General features: G+C 36.4%; 1 long non-coding RNA gene across 1 annotated transcript; it reads right to left on the reverse strand.

The window, feature by feature from the left end:
* Positions 1 to 285: 285 nt before the first annotated feature.
* LOC149919061 (uncharacterized) lies at positions 286 to 16464 on the reverse strand. The gene is made up of 3 exons (XR_016464749.1): positions 16384 to 16464; positions 7012 to 7061; positions 286 to 444 (listed from the first exon to the last, which is right to left on the reverse strand). It is a non-coding gene; the product is annotated as an uncharacterized LOC149919061 (long non-coding RNA).
* Between the last annotated feature and the right edge of the window lie 2988 nt (positions 16465 to 19452).

Here is a 19452-nt window from a genome sequence, read left to right on the forward strand (position 1 = left end):
CAGAATATCAATGTAACAAAGGATGTTTCTGAGGCTTCCTCCAGGATGGTGAATTTTAATTCTTCAGCCAATCTTAAAATGAAATGGACATCAAAAATCTTGAAAGTATCCGTTTGCAAAAACAAAAAATGATAAGCTGGAATTGGTGAGCTGAGCATTGTAACATAGGCTGGAAATCCTAATTTGCAGAAGAAGCCCAAGTGTAGATGTCTCAGGTTATACTAGTATAGCAAGATAAGTGCATACAGCAGCTCTTCTCCAAGCTTTTCATCTCCTTCCAGTTTCCACGCAATTTGAGTGTACTTTACAGATGGGATCTCTGACAGACTTCAGGGAGGTACCACCCTGCAGGTTTCAGGCCTCAGGACTAAGTATGCTTTGCAACAGAAGGCAGCAGAGGTGCACCACAGCGAAGTTCTTGCTTGGGCAGGGTGTTTTAGGGAGCTGTAAGTGTAGGTAAAACATTTAAATAATTTTCTCCGTTATCATCTGAAGATTTTACAGATCTGCTATCTGTAAGGCTAATCAAGAGTGTCTGATTTGCAGCACAATAAATCCAAGAGAACTGAGGACATTTATTAGGTCTAAAGAGGCAGTCTGTATACAGAACATGTAATATCGCCACAACCAATGGTTTCTTATGTGTTTCGTGTGAACTGAAAATGATCTTTGATCTATTACTCTATAGAAAACATAGAATAAAAATGTGAGTGGCTCATAGTTATAATGATGTCTGGATATTATCAAACACATTAAAATATTAGGAATGCATAATAAAGGTGATAATAATATATTGGGCCATTTTTTAGGCACATGACTTAGCTCATTATCTTTGGGGAAAAGACATAATAATGATAGGGGAGATAAGAAAATGGTTGCAAATCATCCATTTGTTTTTGTGGAAGATTCTGGCTATAAGAAAAACTACAAGAATGTCAAGAATATTACTAGTATGACAAGTGGAAGGGATGTTCAAGGAATCAACAGAAAACACTACAGAGAGTATCGGAAATCTTACTAGAAACTGTTCCCCTGCAGTTGTAAACTGGCATGCATATAAAGATAGTATCAGAGAATCAAAAAACATCCTCCTACAATTAGAAATGTTGTTTAGAAAGGCATAATGTGTCATATTTCTCTTGCAGAGCCAATGAAGAAAACGTGGTTGAAACTCTCTTGTCCATATACATATTTTGAATATAAGACTTCTTTTCCACTGTTAATCACACAGTCTTGTATGCAGTTCATAGCTTGTAGCAACTAGTCTTGTGTGACTAATCTGCAGCAACAGCTCCACACTAGCTCAATGAAACTATCTTAAGCTCTTTTTATACCATTCTAGCAAGATGTTTTCCACATCTATGGTGAAAAAAGAGATGTCAAGAGAAGGAAATGCCAGTTGTAGCAAACCACTAACGAGACTTTATCTATGGGGGAAGACACTTGACTTCTGGTTCCTGTTCCAAATACAATGAATGTATTTAAATGCATGATCATGAGAGCACAGTAGTCTAAATGTCCAACTCCATTCTGAGGAATACGCTGGATTCTGCTTACAATTTAGCAATAGTGAACACAAACCCCTGCCTAGATAACTTGAAAATAGTTTTAATATAATCACAGATCTGTGGATTTTTTTTCTTTTCTTTAATATATGTTATATAATTATTTGTAAAACAAAGAGAAAAAAAATCATAGTAATTTTGTAAGAGAAAAATAATGAATTGAAAAGATTATCTATGCTGTCAACAGCTTAAACTGTGGTTTACTGAAGCTACTTTTCAGTCAATGATAAATGAGACAATTTTTCCTTCTAAAGTAAAAGCTTGGAAGAAATAGAATAGACAGTATATTCATGAATTAGGAGACAATACACTATATTTTGCAGATACCACTGAGGACTTACACAAGGAAAACAGTTTCATTTGTTGAACAATAAAAAATAATGTGTTCTATGGGCAGTAACAGCTTGATTTTCACTATTGTGGGATAAGGAAAGCCAAGGTGCAGGTGGAACTGAACTTGGCGAGGGACGTGAAAAACAACAGGAAGACTTTCTACAGGTACATTGGCCAGAAGAGACAGGCCAAAGCGAGTGTACCTCCTTTGGTAAATGTAAAAGGAGAACTGGTTTCAACGGACGGAGAGAAGGCCGAGGTACTGAATGAGTTCTTTGCCTCGGTCTTCACTGGCAGCCAGGACTCCAGTACTCCTTCCGTCCCTGAGCCCTGCATCCCTACACCTCTGGGTGGGGACTGGGGTGGTAAATTCCCCCCCACTGTGAGGACAGAGCAGGTCCGAGACCGCCTCATGAGACTGAATGTGTACAAGTCTATGGGGCCGGATGGCGTGCATCCCAGGGTTCTGAAGGAGCTGGCTGAGGTGGTTGCCGAGCCGCTCTCCATCATATTTGAGAAGTCGTGGCTGTCTGGTGTGGTCCCGGATGACTGGAGGAAGGGTCACGTCACTCCCATTTACAAGAAAGGGAGCAAGGAGGACCCCGGGAACTACAGGCCGGTGAGTCTCACATCTGTACCTGGGAAGATCATGGAACAGATCATCCTGGATGACATGCTTGATCACATGAGGAAAGGGCGTGTGATCCGTGACAGCCAGCACGGCTTCACCAGAGGAAGGTCATGCTTGACCAATCTGGTGGCCTTTTATGATGGAGTGATGGCATCGGTGGACAAAGGAAAGGTGACCGATGTCATTTACCTGGACTTGAGCAAGGCCTTTGACATGGTCCCCCACCACATCCTTATCTCCAAAATGGAGGGATGTGGATTTGATGGGTGGACCACTCGATGGATAAGAAACTGGTTGAAAGGCCACAGACAGAGGGTGGTCGTCAATGGCTCCATGTCCAGGTGGAGGCTGGTAACAAGCAGTGTCTCTCAGGGATCTGTCTTGGGGCCGGTGCTCTTTAACATCTTTATCAATGACATCGATGACGGAATCGAGTGCACCCTCAACAAGTTTGCTGACGACACCAAGCTGAGTGGTGTGGTTGACACGGTTGAAGGACGGGATGCCATTCAGAGGGACCTCGAGAGGCTAGAAAGGTGGGCCCGGGTGAACCTGATGAGGTTCAACACGGCAAAATGCAGAGTTTTGCACTTGGGCCGGAGGAATCCCAAGCATCCCTACAGACTGGAAGGAGAGGTCCTTGAGAGCAGCCCTGTGGAGAAGGACCTGGGGGTCTTGGTAGACGAAAAACTTAACATGAGCCAGCAGTGTGCCCTTGCGGCTCGGAAGGCAAATGGGATCCTGGGCTCCATCAGAAGAGGGGTGGCCAGCAGGGACAGAGAGGTGATTGTTCCCTTTTACTCTGCTCTTGTGAGGCCCCATCTGGAATACTGCGTCCAGGTCTGGAGCCCCCAGTACAAGAAAGACAGGGAGCTGTTGGAGAGGGTCCAGAGGAGGGCCACGAAGATGATCAGGGGACTGGAGCACCTCCCCTATGAGGACAGGCTGAAAGAGCTGGGCTTGTTCAGCCTGGAGAAAAGAAGGCTGTGGGGTGACCTTATTGCAGCCTTTCAGTACCTAAAGGGAGCCTACAAACAGGAGGGGAATCAACTCTTTGAAAGGGTGAGTGACAGCAGGACAAGGGGAAATGGTTTTAAGCTGAGGGAAAGGAGATTTAGGTTGGACGTCAGGGGGAAATTCTTTACAGAGAGAGTGGTGAGGTACTGGAACACGCCGCCCAGGGAGGTTTTGGATGCCCCGTCCCTGGATGTGTTTAAGGCCGGATTGGATGGGGCCCTGGGCAGTCTGGTCTAGCATTAGGTGGAATGGTTGATGGCCCTGCGTGTGGCAGGGGGGTTGGAGATTCATGATCCTTGAGGTCCCTTCCAACCCTGGCAATTCTGTGATTCTGTGATTCTGTGATTCCTCAAAGTAGTAAGGTGCCAGTAGGCAATGAAGCAGGTATTCAATTGTAATATTGCAGCTACCAAGGGAAACAAATATTTGCTTGGCATATGTAAAGAAATGCATCGGCAGGGACATAATTGCTTCTGTTTGTAAAACTCAGGGCTGGTTATGCTTGAAATATTCTGACCAATTCTGGGCATCTCTGTATTCTCTGTAGGAAAAGGCTGAAAACTGAAGGCAGCTCTGAGAAGAGCTAAAAAGTTTTTAAATTGTTTTGAAAAAAAAATTGCCAAGTTCCTATACAGTATCCATGTAGGAATGGAACATCCAGATTACCCGTCCAATATAAAAATCAAAGCTAACTCGGAGTTGTTTTTGTTGTTGTTGTTGTTGCTTTTGTTTTTCTAAAATACTGAAAGAATCTTAATATCTTGAACCTGATCCAGTAAGTGTGGACATCAATGTAAACCCTCCAACAGACTGTAGTAGACTGGATAAAACTACAAAGTGAAATTGAATATTTTGATGCTAGTGAAGAAAAGAAAATGTTAAATTAAAACTGATTTTAATGTTCTAGTTGTGGTTATCTCTGAGCTTCATGGAGAATAACTTTTACTTCCTTACTTATATATTCTCTGATTTTGTATATGAAAATCAAAATGAATTGAGAAAATCACTTAGATGTGTGAGAGTGAAAGAACAGTTGTTTTAAAGAAACAATCCTTCATTCAGAAGTTAGGGGAATGATATAATAATGTTTTCAGAGTTTTCTTCTAGATGTAACGACATGTGAGCAACAAGTTATTATTAGGAAAATTGGGATAATTCTAGGAGTTGTCAAACCAGAAAAAAAGGTATTTGTAAAGTCAGCATCTATCTCTGAGAAATCACCACACAGTATCTCTGTAGTCAGCAGAGGTCTGGTAATTACAATGAAAAGAATCTATGGATTAATTTTCCCCTCAAGTAGATTCTGTGTGAACTACACAGACTAGCTTTCAGTTGGTTATAAAGCCAATTTAGAGTGAGTGTTCCATACACAGATATCTACATCGTGAATAGTAAATGTAGGATACGGAAAAGGTGCTGAATCTGAGAAAAAAAGCACTACTGAGTTAACATTATGTGCATGGAATAAAGAAGGCAACTCTTCTCAGGTGCTCTGGTTTAAAACTAGGGAAATAAAATGTTATGGGGAGAAATTGCAAGCAAATTATCATGAATATAAATGCCTTTCTCTCAGTAGAGTATCAATGGGCATAGTATAGAATCATGGATGTTTGGGTTTCAGATCAATTGGCTGCAGTGTGGTTTCACTCAACTTCTCCTTATGTGTTATTTTCTCTGCAAAGTCTTGCTGCACTGCTGTATGCAATGACTGGCTATGAATAGAGAGCCTCTGCATTACACTATTCTTGAAGCAGGGGTAATATGTATAGTAAAAATAGGCCTATACAGGCCATGCTTATTTAGATGGTTGCCAAGTCCTGTAGTGTTCATGCTCCTGTAATATAGGCCAGAAGTAATGTCTATTTCTTGAGAAACCACTAGGCTTGGCAAAGGCCAAATTTTAAAAGACCTCCAGGGCTTCTGAGCCCAAAATTCTGCAGCAATTGAATTTGAGCTTGAGCAGATAACTCTATAAGTAAATAAGTTATGCCATAATGGCCCATTAGAGTATGGCAATATGTTGCCTTTTAGATAACTTTCACTTCGCTAATTTGAAAATTGCAACCATATAAAAGCTTTCAGAGTGACAGCACATTTGTTTCTAGTTCAGTGTTTGAATACGCAAAATATTGGTTCTATTAAGCTATTATAAAGCTAAACATCTACATCAGACACATTTTCTTTCTGCATGAACACAAAGGCGTAATGTTCTGTTTTGCTGATATCTGCATGATTAACTGCATTTGTTTTCTGTTTACCACAGAGAGCTCTTCCCTGTAAAACCTGTTTAAAACATCAAACTTTCACTCAGGGACATTTCTCCCTGTATAATGACCAGTAATCAGGAATCTCTAAGGACCCCAATTTTTACAGTCTCATTAATAGTGTCTAAATTAGTTATCACCCAGGTTAGCATTGACTTGTTAAGCTCATGTGGAATGCACTGAAGGGCAACTGATGTGCTCTCGAAATGTCAGATCATGTATCCTGGCTCCATTATGCATGATACTTTTGTTAGAAAAGGTTTATGTAAATAAAAGACAAGTGCTTTTACCTTCTGACCTCTTTAGCTCACTTAGTAGATTCCGTGGATTTGCCTCTGCTTTTCAGAACTTTAGATGTAAGCATATTCTTTTTTACAAATATGGTTTTCTGAGATGTATACATATTTAAACATCTTTTCATATCTCTTCCCAAATTTTATGTTTGCATCTTTATATGCGGTGTAGATTATATATATACATGAATGTAAATAGAAATGCGTACATGCCAGAAAGACAGCTGAAGAACTGTGTTGCTAGCAGTACAAAATTACAAGCTACTAGACTATTTCATCAATAATATGTGTCTTTTTCATAGCTGTTCTAATGCCAGTATAAGTAAATAATTTGTTGTTTCTTGCCTAATTAGAGTCACAGAATAGAATATTCTTAGTTGAAAGGTACACACAACGATCGTCGAATCTGTCTTGAGCTGGGAGTATGGGGTAAGAGGACCCCCGGAATTCTCTTCTAATTTAAATTATTCTGGGATCCTTTTTACATATGTTCACATTTCACAAGAAAAAAAATGGATTGCAAATATACTTTGATGATAAATAACTGCAGATTTATGTTTTGCAGATATCATTATACAATGGAGATAAAAAACTTCACCCTCACATCTGAAGGGAAGTTATGTACAGGAGATATACACACAAGAGGAATAAGTCAAACATTCATGTGAGAAGTATTGCCCTGTATGAACCTGAACGCTGACATATTTGATTTGAAAGATGAATCTTTTGTACAGAGAGTAAAGTGTTCGAGAAACCTACACAAAAATTGGGAGAATCTTTTTTACTTCATATTGTTGTTATGCATTTATTATTACTTTAATTATAATTATGATTTTTAATATAATAACAATAATAATGATCACTACTGTTATAACCTGTTAGACCTCCAAATGATTTTAAGTCCTTACCTGATGCTTGCATTAACAAGAATCTACATTTCTACAGATGGATGCTTAATCTGTTGAAAAAAGAAAGGAAAAAATTATAATGTGTTGATTTATATTTATATTTCTTATTAAAAATATATATGTTTCTTATGGAAAAACAGGGATGGTATAAAAGAGTCAGTGGGTGGAATTTTTCTCTTATAAATGTGATCTAGAACAACTAATATGAAGAAATGCTACAAATGAGCTCCATATATGTTACAAGCTATAGAGATGCAATACAAAAGCTATATTCAAGATCCTAGGGCTGTAACAAAAGGCTTTTTGCTCAATTTATCTGAATGATATTTGAACCTTGCTGATCTAAAATTTCTGGAATGTATTTTCTGACTGCAGGTCAGCTGCCCCTTGGGTAGACTGGCCATATATTCCTTTAAACTTTTAACCAGTAATGGTAAAACCACCTATGAGATGAAAGATCTATGCTACTTCAGACAGTAAAATATCTCAGACTATTACCAGCATAAAACTAACACAAAAATGTTATCTTATCTCCTCCTTAGGTGGCTTGGCAGCCACACTGAACAAAGTAGGTTACTGAGGCAAGGAGAAGAAGGAAAAAAAAAAAAAACAAAACCAACCAACCAACCAACCAACCAACCAACAACAACAACAAATAGACAAAAACAAACAGTGAAGAATAAATTAAAATACACTTGAAAGTTCTCCACTTAACCCATTCTGATCTGCTGGAGTGACACAGGCAGTAACACCCAGCGATCAAGATTAGTATCCTGGATTGTTGATCTTTCAGTGGGATTGTAGCTGGTACTGAAACATGAATTTTCTATTAAAGGAGCTATTTTTTTTTTCCTAGGGAAGCTAGTGATGTGTTGCCAATAGCTTGAAGGGGTTCCACTCAAAAAATATGTTCCTTTCTCTGTGATAAATTCTTTCAGTAAGGATTTTTATTACACAGAGTAAAGGCAAGTTAGCAGGAGGCATGAGAGCTTGCTTGCTTAGGAAGAAATAATTTATTAGAAAAATAGCAGATGAAAGAAGCAACTCAGCCCTTGATAAGTGCCTAAGCAATATTAAGTTGAAACTCTTTGTCATGTTTCTTGTTCCTGAAAATACCTCTCACATATTTATCTTGTACAGAATTTGTCAGTTGGTATGGTTTAAAAGGTCAGAGATGTTAGGACAATTGTTAGTACAATGTATCAGGACCTGTTAGGGTATAAGAGCCAGAGCAAAAAGATTCAGTTGTCCCAGGGCAGTGATCTGAGACTGGGAGTGTAAAAGGTTTCTGTGTTCCCTCATCATAGCACTACTAAGCAATTTTATACATTGTGGACTGCAAGTGAAAATGCCCCATTAGTGCTACCATACCTACCCAACATTTCCCTGGGTGATGGTTTGACTCCTCTTTGAGAGAAGTGCTGGCCAAGCTGCTGCCTCAAGGACCCAGCTGACAAATCTTGGAGCCCCATCATCTCCCCTCAGGTCACAGAACAGCTGTTGCAGCCTTGCACACACAAACTTGTTTCTGCTCATGAACAGCCATCTGCTGCATATACTGTTGTTCCTGATATTTCACCAAATATTTCAACAAATTTTCTAAATATCATTGACTTCTGCAGCCGTGTGAAGTCTTGCATGCACTCACTCCTGCATCTAGTCCTTTTAGCCTTCCTTTACTGGCATAAATTCATCTAACTAGAGAACAACTGTCAGACACTTATTGAGAGTTATTGCTATTTTATAGCTTAATTAGTATAGTTAATTATATTTTGTAATTAAACTATTTTTTGTTTCTATAAACATGGAGGCAACAAAAAGTACAGTTAAATTTACTGTAGAGTTCAAACTAATGGTTATTTAAGTATTGAGTTAATTTATTTCTTTAGTTTAAAGGCAATTTACTGTCAATAGCAATAGGAGGAGACGTCCTGTATTGACCCATTTGTTACCTATTTTCTATGCAGCCTCTGTCTTTTAAGATTCATTGCTGTGTTAATCTTTTACCAAAGATGAATTTGTTCAGTTTTTTGTTACTTTCTCTATACGGTCTCTTAAAACTTATATGGCTATTTAATTGTTATGAAATAATTACACAATATGAAGAACCTTATTTACTTGACTGATCAAGGGTGGAGAAAGAGATGCAAGAAATAGAACTGTTGAACAGATAACAACTTATTATTTTTACTATCTTAATGTTCAATGAAAGCAGTCTTTTGTACATTACATGGAGGTTTGATTTTTCTTTTATATTCAATTTACAGGCTAATATGCATGGTATTTTGATAAAAGATGTTGCAAAACTAATAAATTCTTAAAGATATCTTTTATTTTATTAGGTGAATAAGTCCCATTTTTGCATCTAAATGCACACTGATAAATACACCTGCATGAAAACATGTCTCCTCAAAGAATCTGGGCATTTGAATATGAATATGATTCAGTTTTCCAAGTAAGATTTTAATCATGCAATTTTACAAACTCAGTTGACATTTTTGATTGCTATTTCAGTTCTACACTCTTGATTATTTTGGTGATTATAAGGTTTTTAATTTCATGACTGTACTGTATTGGCTTATATGACACAGTACTCTTCAATTAGAATAATCTAATTGTAGAAAACAATTCTACCTTCTCTGATATTCCGTAATGCTGAATTCATAACATAAACTTTTAAGAGAAGATGTTATACTAGAAAATATTATTTAAGCTCATGGATGAATCATTCAGAGAAATTCAGCATAATAGGTATAATATATTAAAAGAATCAAGGAATAAAAATAATATAAGCAAATTTCCAGTCAGAATGACTTCACATCACAGTTCAGTACACAGGTTTACTGTAACAACGTTTCTCTAATTGCCAGAGCCATTATTTCTCTAATGCCAGAACCTCTCAAATTTCAGAGGAAATGCAACCTTAAAAAAAAAAAAAGAAAAGAAAAGAAAGAAAGAGAGAAAAAAAGAAACATAAGCAATTGTACAACTGAAGACTACTAATTCTTTCCTGAAACACTTTTGGTGTTCTTAGTCCAGCACAGCCTATCAATCTATACTTAGGTACAGAGGAAATCAATCAATATAGAGGAAGTGCCAGTAAATACAGAAGATAATACCATTGCTTTTTCTTCAGCCACCATGGCATAGCTTTAAACTGTTCTCTATTTTATACAATTACTGTTTGCATTTAATAGATATACATATCATGAGTCAATGCTTTTTTTTTTTCTTTTTTGCATGCCTTTGTTGACACAATACAAGCAAGTGTATTTTCCAGATACACATCTTGGCTTCAGTCAACAGAAAGTACAGTGAATGAAGCTTATGCTTCATGTATGAACAACAGTGACCTCATGTGGCTGTTGCTTCAGGGATACATGTATGTAGCAGTACAAAGGGAACACATCTGTCTTCATGGTAAGAATATAAAAATATTAAGAAATGCTCACTGTGATTCATTGCAGTTCCATTATTAATTTATTTCTTTGTTTATTGTCTTTAGACTATGTTAACTAGAATACATTCAGTACAACACTGCTTGAGAAAGAAATTTCATGAATGTAGTCATGAAATTGGCCAACAGGCTCTATTATATCCAGTTGAGTTTTACCTAATATCATGTCCAAGAGTTTCTGACTTCTTACTGATAATAGTGGTGATTAACAATTAGAGATCAAGAGGCTTTTAACTTGATGGCTGGGATTTATGTTTATATTCTTTCTGACCAGCGAAGCTCATGGCAATGCTGTTACATGGTAATGAAGCCTCTCCTCTCCCTATTTTTATATCTTTATTCTTTATATAAAAGTACATGCATTTAACTCTTTCTTTATTTTTCAGATATATGACTGTTAACAGAGGCATATGCCTTTAAAAGATATTGAATCTTTTCCACAATCAATATCAGAAATAGTTAAGAAATCTTTCAGAGAATAATGACTGAGTCATTACGCACGCTGTGTCTACACAGAATTAATATTTTAGTAGGAAAAGCATGACAAAGTAAATTTCAAGGTTTTTCTTATTTAATTAGGTACAGAGGTGATGTTTAATTCAGACCTAGTAATCCCCTATTTCACTATTTTCACTTTCGCTGCCCAGAAGGAGGTAATTTAGTGTTGTTTTCTTTGTTTGTTTCTCTATATTAATTGCAGTTCTGTAAGCCTGTGGACAGATATGTGGATAAGTATGTGGATATGTGAATCTGCTTATCTGTGGAAAATAACTGCTGGACAGTGCAGAAGTTGATTGAAGGGCTGTGGCACACAACATGTGAGAAGAGGCTGAAACAACAAGGCTTGTTTAGCCTTGAGAAGACTAATGAGGATCTTATTGCTATTTTCAACCACCTAATGAGGGGATGTAGACATAAAGCAGTTAGACTGTTCTTAGAAGTCAGCAGTGAAAGGACAAGAGGTAACAGGCATCAGTTACCACAGAGGAAATTCCAAATTTATACAGCAAAAAACACCAGACTGCAGTCAAAAACTGGAGCAGGTTTCTCAGAGAGGCTGAGAAATCCTGCCCTAAATAACCTGCCCTAAGCTAGCCATACTTTGAGCAAAGATGAGCTCCAGAGGTAGAGAACCAAATACAGAAATGTTTTAATTATACATGGCAGATGACAGTTCCACCACACTACCTTGATGTGAAGGAGATCTTTATCAGCAGCATACAATATTCCACTGGATAGAACATTATTGAGGATGGTGAGTGCAGTGATTTTTTTTATACTGTGAATATTTATGGGAGTGCTTTCAACACAAGACAGCTGAGTAAATAGCAGTCTCCAAATTCCCCAAACAAAGCACCCATTTCTAGCAAACTCAAAAATGAAAATTGCTAACTAATTTCTAGAATAGGTATATGAGCATGTGTGTGTTTATGGAAGGAGAAAAGGAACGGATCAATTGGAGAAGCACATAAAAAAATTAAAAATGGAGAGAAAAACATCATCACAGCACAATACCTCTCTACCTGATAAGAAAGCTGTAATGCTGGAACACTATCTGAAAATGGCTTCTGGTTAATCTTCTGGTGGTTTTATTCTTCTGATATTCAAGATGCAATGATGATTAGGAAAATGTGATGAAGAATGATCAATTTCATGCATAGAGTATTCTATAAATTAAAATTACCAGCTAGTTCTTTCTTTTACGAGCAGTTAGGAGGGAAGTAATAAAATATATTTTTTAAAACTAAGAAAAAAAATAGCTGCATGCCTAAATTGTTCAACTAACTGGCTCTCCTAATAAAGGCTGGACAAGTGAATTCTGCCATTTTTATTCAAGCTCTCTAACTTCAAGATTCTCGCAGTATTTATCCAAAGAGCATCTCATTTAACAACCCTCACAAAAGCAGTCGAGAGGCAATGGCCTAGATTATACATTTGCTTTGGCAGACAGTTCTGAGCTGCTGAATTCTTGCTGCTGAGGGAAAAATATAAGTTGCCAGAAACATTAAGTCGCTTTTATGGCCAGAAAAGCAGTAGATTTGTTTGAGATGGATTCTAGCCTTACTTTCCTGTCTCTGCTTGTTGAGCTAACTCTCATAAAATTGGAAGGAAAGATAGTTTGAGACTGACTGCAGAAAAGAAAGATAATATGCCTTTTTTTTGTTGTTGCTCTTTCTGACTCACAGCACAAATCAGCCAAATCTGGGAGCAATTGTTCTGCTGCTCTCCTAAATCATGAAATTTCAGTCTAACAAGGATACTAGTAAGCTACTGGAATTTGGTCTTAACTAAGCATTTATTTAATTTCAAATATGTGAAATGTCTCCTGAGGAAAAAAATAACAACAATCTTTTCTAGATGAGGATTTCCTGTAGATCTTTGTAGGTTTTATTTCCCAGCTCAGACACATTACCTTATTTATCACAATCTTTGCAACTAGGGAGCCATTTGAATTCTAAGATGACTGATATTAGTATACCATGTTCTTTTAAGTTCTGCTCTCCAAGTTTTCCATTTCAAAGCAGAATTGGTAATTCAGTCCTTTACTGCTGAAGGTTTTTACCTAACAATTGAGGGAAAACATGATTTCACCTTCTGTCTTACAAAGGGGCTCCTACATATATTAACTGGCTGCTATATTGCATGTTGAATGTAAGAAATGTATCTGCGTATAAATAATATTCCTAGAGAACATCTCTCTTCTGTCCATAATCATCCTTTTTCTGCAAAAATGCAGGTCTTTCCTAGATGTTTGGTATTTTTCTATAGAAACATAGAATGTAGACAGTGAAGCACATCTAAGCAGAATAACAAGAGAACAAAAGATTTTCAGTTATTCCTTACCAAATACAGGGTTACTCTTTTCACACTGACGTCAACCGCAAAACTCCTACTGACTTCAGTGGAATAGGACAAGGTCTACAAGTTCTAAAAGTGTATTTCCAGACAGAAAAGAATGTAAATTTAGGTAATGGTTTGGAACTTCTCCAAGGTTAAGTCTTAAAAATAACATTCTGAAAGTTGGTGTAACTGAACATGAAATTCTTGTTTCCTTTTTTGTTTCCTATCCAGTTTTATGGTAAAAAAATAGGAAAAATTGAGAGGAATAGATATGAATGAGTCTCCTTACAAGTAAGAGGAAATACCATAGCATCAAGCTGAATTTATCAGAAGTAGAAACATAGAATCTACAACACAGAGAGAGACAATTTGTCCATCCATTTTATATATATAAAATATATCTGGCTGAGCACAATAATTGAAGCAGTACACAAAGAGGAATGTCAAGACATGGAATATTTAAATAGATTATGCTTTTCTTAATGCTGTCTATGCAGGTTTTATTTTAAAGGCATATATATATTTTAAAAATTCTGGTGCTCTGAGATTGTCACTTAATATATTATAATAATCAGATGCTGAAGAAGCCAGCTGCTTTCACAAGCAGCAGCCATAGCAACCAATTTCTGGCTGAGTTCAGAGCCAATTCCACAATTTACAAGTAATTCTGTGGGTTGTTGTTTTTTTTTTTTTTTTTTTTTTTTTTCTCCTGTATTATAAAGCCAGTTCAGCAATTCAGCAAAATCTTCAACTTCAGGAATATAAATTTGGCTATTTTTAAGTTGATATGAAAGGGAAATTTTGTATCTTCAGCACAACTGAAGTCAAAACACCTATGTGTTAAGAAACTGTAATTTTCTTTTCTGATTACAAGGATATCACCCAATAGTATAGTTTAACAGTGAGTTTTCTAGTGTGTTTCTACATCCAGCCTTGAAAAAGTTTGAAGATTGGATTTAGCTAAGACAGTTATAATGACTGCATAGAAGACATCAATAAAACCTGCAGATGATAAATTTGGCTCACGAATCCTCACAATTAATATCCACATCATTGAAAATTAAGTGTTCAATCAAAGGCTGATTTGGATTCCTAAGCTTTATACCATTGTAGTCTTCTGAAACAATGTCTAAGGCAATAGTATCATTTCTCTGTTAAATAAGAGTAGTCAAAGAACATGGCATGGCAATTCTTCATTTAATATTACATTACCGAGTTAATAGCTGTTGGGGGAAATCTCTGCATGTGGAGAAAATTTCTCCCAAATTCTTGGTATAATTAAACAGTTTTTTCACTCATGTTTGGACAGCTCAGATATGCCTTCAGGAGAGAGGAATAAGCAAATGACAACAACAAAAAAAAAGAAGTGATTTTCCATGTCATTGCTTTGGGAAAACTTGTTGAAGAGAAGTTCACAGCATTATTTGTCATAATCGGGTAAATTTATCTCAGAGAAAGTGGTAAAGAAAATATCAATGCGATTCATGAATTTCAATCAAATGTCCACTGTGAATACCCAGGTTCATGACTCCAGAAAAGAAGCCATCTCTGACAACCTATTGAGTACTTTTCATAGGCAGGGTTGGCAGTGCTCATACATAAATTTGTTTTGCATGAATGGAAAATTTGACTATGTATTTGAGTCTGCAAACAGGATCACCAAACCTCACAGTTTCAAAATATTTCTTTTAATTTTCCATTCATAGTTCTAGCTAGCCTTATAAGCCTAGTAAGTAATTTGTGTACTAATTCAGCCCAATTTCTTATAAGAACCCTACTTTTACTCAACAAAGTCATTAGCAATGATCTCTGAATAACATCAAGATGACTGAGATGTTTACTTCTTCGCTATCCTTGCTTTATGCAAACAATTATTTTGTAAGTGTCTGCATTACATACACATTAATTTAATTAGGAGGTAATATGAATCAAACAGAACATTGTCACGGGATAATAGTATCTTCCTTCTACATGAATACAAAGACATTTGCATAAACAGTAATAGCCCACTAAAATATTTATCTTCAATGACATTTATTGTTACACGATTCTTATTATTTGACTACAACAATTTCTACCATACCAGTATTTTAAATGTAAAAGCTATATCTAGGTTGATTTGGTGACTTCAAAGGATTTAAATCCTACTATTGTGCTTAGAAAGAAAACACAGAATGTTTATGTTGAGTGAGCTTCAAGTTCTCATTTTTCCAAAAAGCTATTTCCCATTTCTTCCTTGATTTTTTCCACTCACAGAAATGACTCACTTGGGTCATTTCTATCCAATAAATGCAGTCATAGCCAGTCTCATTGATTCTGAATATACCTGACTGTAGCAGATTTATTGAAATATTCTATGGAAGGCATTATCATAATTTAATCTTTCTACTAAATAGCTTTTTTTAAACCTTGATATTATTTTGTTATTATTTCTACAACGTTAGCTGTATTTGATTTGGTTTCTCCTTTAGTGTGTCCAAATATATGGTGAGAAGATAATTGCTCCTTAAAGTTTAAGTGTGTAATGATAAACAGCAGGCCAACTGAACAGTTGACAGGAGGTGTTTTTTTCACTTTCTAATCACTTCCCAGGATATGAAACTATCAGGCGACTGTCCTCATAAATTTCTCATGTTCCAGCATAAAATGGATTATTTTCCTGGGCCACATGCTGAGCGTTTTGGAAGCCTGCTCTTGAGATGGTTAGATAGCTCCTAATTTCCATCCTGAATTCATCCCTCACAAATGTACACTGATGTGTTCTATACCAGTTCTGTCCTTCATTGTAAATCACCTCTCAGTTCCTTCTGATATTTACCCTGTGAATGAACAATCAGCTCTCTTCTCAATCTTGTTATTTTAATGCCTTTGATTCTTAATTTACATCTGGAAAATATGAATTGCCCACAAACTGGATTTTTGCTTTTATTTTAACAGCGGTACTATAACCTGCAAAATCTTTTAAAACACTTTCCTCAAAAAAGTTTGACTGATATTGACTCTTTTGTCTCTTTTTGTCCCCTTTATATCTTTACAGTCTCCCATAGCTATGAGTCCCTAAGATCCCCTCTTACCTGTTTTTATTTCTCTCTTCAGGTCAGACTCTACCTTGTAGCATCTCTGTTTTGTCATTTTTGTATAATGTTCAACCTCATGTCAAGAGTGGTAGCAGGAAGCTAAAATGAAAAACATATAGTTCATTCATCAGATAACATATAAATAATTATGGGGAGATTTTTTGAAGAATTTAAGGAAGCAATGATATCAGCTGACCATTGGTGTTCTTTCTGTATGTAGAGTATACATAGGGGAAAGCAGAGTGGTGAATGAGGACTTGATTCATAAGTAAAATAAGTGATGTGATGGGCCTAATTTTTTCACAGATGTCTGATTTTGCATCTGTTCAGATCGTGAGAGCAAACAAACTCTTAATTACTTCTTGCATAGAATTTCTTCCCTTCTGTTCTAGAGAGGACTTTCAAAGGCACTTCTAGTGAGACTTTAACATCTAAATCTCTTGACTACTATTGAACATACAAAACAATATCTGACAAGAAGAAACAGAGGTTTCAAAGAGTTCTGTCTTCTACTCGTGATTGCTGTTCCTTAGCCTCACATATTTGTAACTACTTGATATTGGTACTTGAAATGCACAGATTTCCTTTTATTATATCTTACTTCTGAAACTTCCTCTAATCTCACTGCAAAAAGCACCTTGTGCTTTATAACTTCATGTCACCTCAAAATTCAGAATCCCACAAGAGTTATTTAAAGGAACTATCAGTTTCTGAAGAGAAGAGGCCAAATAAGTGGCAAATTAATATCTAAGATAGTTAAGATCTAATATGCAAAGATCAGCGTGTGTAATGCAAATAATTCAAGAATAACTGTAGCAAGACTACTGTGCTGTTTTAGTAAAGACTATTATATGCGAAAGAGCTGTATGTTAGAAATAAAGAGAAACAAAGACACTTCACCACTTAAAATCTAGAACAATACAAGATAATTAAAACAGTAGATTCCTATGGCATTGATTTCCTATTCTTGTTGCTTATCAGCCAGGTGCTGAATTGATTCTTTATGCTGTGGGTGATCCCCTGCCAATGGATAGAAAAATGCTGCGAAGACGTCATTCGTTTCTGCTCCCTTTTCCCTGTCAAATATTCGGGAGGGTAAAAGGGAGTGTGTGCCAACACACTTAGGAAGTTCCCGCTAGTTTCAGTGCAGGTGTGCATAAGTGACAGAAAAATATGGAGTAGATTCTCATTATTTGATTCACTGGTAAAATGTCAGAACAACTCAATTATAATCATCACATTTAAGCTAGTCTACTTTACTGAGATGGGTATTTTCACTCTGGATTCTTTGTGTCTGAGAATATTGTCTTTTGCTTCTTGCCAAATTTGGTTCTAAAATATTGTCAGAAGGACTCTGGTTATAACTTCTCAGTGTGTAATGAAATGTGAAGTAAATAACCTCTGCAAAATGAAGTTAAAAATAAAGTAAAAATTGTTATTCTCTTCCCTCGTACTTAATAGATTAATGAAAGATTTCTGACAATATCAGTATCTTCAGCCATTTGTGTTATTCAATTAAAATGCTTTGAGTAATACAAAATGCATAAAATACACATGGCATGTACAACAAAAATATCTAAATAGGCTATTTGGAAATACGGCTACTACAATGACAAATGACTACATCACTTTCTCTAAGTTCAAATATCATTATATATCAACAGAGACTAATTTTTAAAATACCTCTTAGGCTTTGATTGACACTAACTGACTGCCTAGCTACAGCTGCTGTAATGATAGACATCTGCAAGAGTGTCAAGGTTAAAAAGATCAGTGTTATACAGCCAGATATAGCTCACTTTCATTTTTAAGTCTATAAAGAATATTCTTTTATTCTTTGAAGAATAAAAAGTTACAGCCATTGAACTTATTGTGAATTACTATCCTGTTCCCTAACTCACTTGTCATTGGAAGGATTCACTTTTGCCAGAAATTTTTAACCTTATTATAATTAAAAGCATTATCTTCAAACACAGGTTCTTCAATTAATGGCTTTGGTTTGTCAATGTAATTATTGCAATTGGTTTACTATGCAAATTCTGACTTTCTGAATTCATCTCATACGGAGATTGCTAAGCCAGTATTATACTGACTGTGCCAAGCTGTTCATTTCTTTCAAAAAAAAAAAAAAAGAATTATCACAAATTATCCGCAGAATGCTATGCTAAGATCGTGCCTGACAGACAAGAGAATGGGACCACAAAACACTGCATTTTATTTGGTAGACAAGAATCTAAAAGGTTAGGATTTTCCTACTGTCATAACCAGTCTCTTTACTGAAAGAACCTAGACCTACACACCGAGGTCCTGCAACCAAGAACTTTGGGGGTCCATCATAACACTCAAATCATCCACCAGCCATTTGTGACAAATGCCCTAAACACACCATGCCAGATGGAGAGAATTAAGTGCAAATGCCAGATTCACAGTATGAACTAAAGCCTTAATACTTCCACTCTTTTCCTCCAATCTTCTTAGCTTCTTTCTCTTTTACTTTTCATCTTTTCATCTTCTGTATATATATATAAAAAAGTGTGATTAAGAAAGCCACAGCTTCACTGCATACAAGTTGCTAAATAAATGTTGTGATATAATCTGCTGCTGAAAGAGGTTTTCCTAAACTCAGCCAGGGACTAACTATCTGTGGTGAGCAATTACTTTGTCCTCATCTGTCTGACAAAAGCAGCCTCTTCAGGCAGCACAGCTGGGACCAGAAGAGAACATGTGTCTCTAGTAGCGTGACTGGACAACCTAAATTAGCTAGGGCAGCCTCTCAGCTCTCCTGGTGTCCCAAGACAATAATGATTTTGAAGAACCTTTGTATTTTAGAAAGTTCACATCATCTTTCTGAAGGGCAAGATAGAATATTGTGACTTCTATTCAGATCACGGAATCCTCTTCTCTCTGTGGCCAAGGAAATTTACCTATCATTAAATGCCTTGAAAATATAATTAAGGAATGATAGCCTTAACAGAGGCCCTGAGTCTTACACTGGTTCATTTATGTTCTGTGGAAGAATGTGGTCGCTCCATCTTGTCCAAAAAATAGAGCGTGGTCTTTATCATA

This window comes from Phasianus colchicus, chromosome 2, assembly GCF_987193195.1.
Source record: "Phasianus colchicus chromosome 2, bPhaCol1.hap1.1, whole genome shotgun sequence".
Classification (NCBI taxonomy): domain Eukaryota; kingdom Metazoa; phylum Chordata; class Aves; order Galliformes; family Phasianidae; genus Phasianus; species Phasianus colchicus.